Raw genomic sequence first — 2,562 nt, 5'->3', positions numbered from 1 at the left:
AACAGGAAAATTCCCAGAAGCCCACAGGGCCAGAGACCCCACCTCAAACAAGGTGAAAGAAAGGACCAGCATCTAAGGTTTTTCTCTGACCTCCACACACATGAAATGACTTATGCAGAGGTACTCCTCCATGGCCCCTCATCATCCTTGTGCAATTCCCTGACATCTCCCGCATGCACTGTTACAAATGGTTTGGATTACCTTCTCCGTTTCCACATTGAGACTTGTCGAAGAATGGATACATACGCCTTTAGTTTGGGGGTGTATTTACAGCCCTCTGCAGTTGAGGGGTTTGTTCTGTACAGTTTGCTAGATAAAAGTATCCCTTCAGACCAGCCCTCAGCTTACAGTGGCCAGAGCGATCTCTGTAACATAAACCACCGCTCACCACTCCCCTGATTATCATAGTTTGATCTGGCTGATAACGCCTGAAACCACTTATGCATCTTACCACCAAGAACCGGGAAACTACCAGGCAACCTGGGCCTCCAGATCCACAAAACAGATCAGGATTTCTTGCCTCAACTCGAACCTAAATGTGATCTGTCTGTCTATCTGATTATCAGTTGATGGGAAATCCCTGGCCCAGGGTGGGAGGTGGCGTTCACTGTGAATATAAAACATGTTACGGAGTGGACGAACTGTCTCCTTCAACGACTAAAGGAGTAAAGAAGCATTAAAGATGTAACTTATCTTCCCAGTTATTTGAAACTTCTATCCAACCAGATCAAATACAGAAAGAATAATTATAGCATCTTCAATGTTGTGGTTTAAATACCTATTCATTTTTATGTGCACTGCTGTACCAAGTGCTGGCCATTGAACTCACTCTTGGGTGGCAAGTATTTTACCAACCACCACCTTCCTCCCTGTTTGGAATTGTCCTTTAAACCACACTTTTTTTCTCTACTTTGTTCTTCAAATTTTACTTTTCCTGGATATTTTATGCATGTACATCTCAAATGGTATCCCCTCCCCCTCCCATACCTCTTTCCCCTTCCCCCTGCTTCTATGAGGATGCTTCCACTCACACCCACCACTCACACTTCAATGCCCTGGCATTCCCCTACATTGGGGAAATGAGCCTTCACAGGACCAAGGCTTTTCCTCCCATTGATGCCAGACAATGCTATCCTCTGCTACATATGTGGCTGGAGCCATGAGTCCCTCCATGTGTACTCTTTGGATGGCGGTTTAGTCCCTGGGAGTTCTACTTTTTTCTAATAGCACACTTAGGACTATTAACAAAAAGAAAACCTAGAGGCCTGAGGCCTCCTTTGTGAAGCGACAGATGAGGAGACTACAGGTCTCTGAGGCCAATGAGGAACCTAAGGAAGGAGTCAAGACTGAGAAGAATGGTCACATTAACTCAAAGGAGGTAGACAGGACGGTTCTGTGGTGCAGTTTAAGATTAAGAGGCAGGCACCAACAGTAAACTCTTAAAAGCTGATTGGGAAGGGCGGGGTCTGTCAGTGAAGCCGATGAGATTCCAGTTTGATGGGCAGGCGACAATCAACGAGACACACAGCCCCGCACAGCTGGAAATGGAGGACCAAAGTACAACTGATGTGTTTGAGCAGCAGAACGGGGGTGTCTGCCACAAAGGGGACCTGCTACTTTACCCCAGAATTCTGTGGCAGACCAGAGCTCATTCTCAGTTAGAGAGCCACAATCCTGACTAGGACACCACATCCTGACCCTGCCACAGAGCAGTTTTCTCTAGTCTTCCATCCCCACCTTCTGTCCCATTATTGGACATAGAATAGCTGAGGCATGAGAACCAGCATACAGTGCTTGCTTTTTTTTTTTTTTTTTTTTTTTTTTTTGGACTAAATGATGGCCAATGCTCTGCTTTGTTACGCATCAGGTAGACACGGTCTGGGGAAAGTACTGTTCTGTGAAAACATCCCCTTTCTCCATTAGTGGCATGTTCATTCAACTCTTTAATTTTTGTTTTATTTATTTGTTTTTTGTTTTTTTTAACTAGGAGTCTCTCCATAGCCCCGGCTATCCTGGTGCTCACTGTGTAGACCAGGCTTGCCTGGCACTCAGAGGTCCTCCCGCTCATTCAGTTTGTATCTTTATATCCCAGGTAGTTGTCTCTCTCATCCTATTAATAAAAGAACCCAACAACATGAAACTCCTTGAGTACCTTCTTTGGATGGAGAATTTTAATGGTTTTCCTGTGTCGTCGTAAAAACAAGGACAGTTGGATACCTGTTTCATACATAGCTGCTACATGCAGGGCAACCTGTCTTCAAGAAGAGGTAAATCACTCTTATTAAAAAATAATCCTAGATAGATCTCCCTTCGTGATGAGCATCTTGTTGTTTACACAAACTTGTTTAAAATAATTTTTACATATACATAACAACTTACAGAATAAAATTCAAAGTCCCCCATCTTGCCTCCCTCTACCCTCCTTGACCCTCCTGTTTCTCTCAGCCACCCTCATCCAGTCACACTCCTATCCTTCTCTGAAACTTCTTGATGGCTTCCCACTTCCAGGCCCTCTAAACCCACCATTTGCTCTTCTGCATGGCGATTTCCCCAAAGTTCATA

At 44.6% G+C, this 2,562-nt stretch overlaps 1 pseudogene; it reads left to right on the top strand.

Annotated features, from left to right (window-relative positions):
* Positions 1-1,291: 1,291 nt before the first annotated feature.
* Positions 1,292-1,682, top strand: LOC103692876 (small ubiquitin-related modifier 2 pseudogene; annotated as a pseudogene).
* Positions 1,683-2,562: the final 880 nt, after the last annotated feature.

This window comes from Rattus norvegicus, chromosome 7 (assembly GCF_036323735.1).
Source record: "Rattus norvegicus strain BN/NHsdMcwi chromosome 7, GRCr8, whole genome shotgun sequence".
Lineage (NCBI taxonomy): Eukaryota > Metazoa > Chordata > Mammalia > Rodentia > Muridae > Rattus > Rattus norvegicus.
Note: the sequence above shows the minus strand (reverse complement) of the source record. Positions and strands in the feature narration are given on the sequence as shown.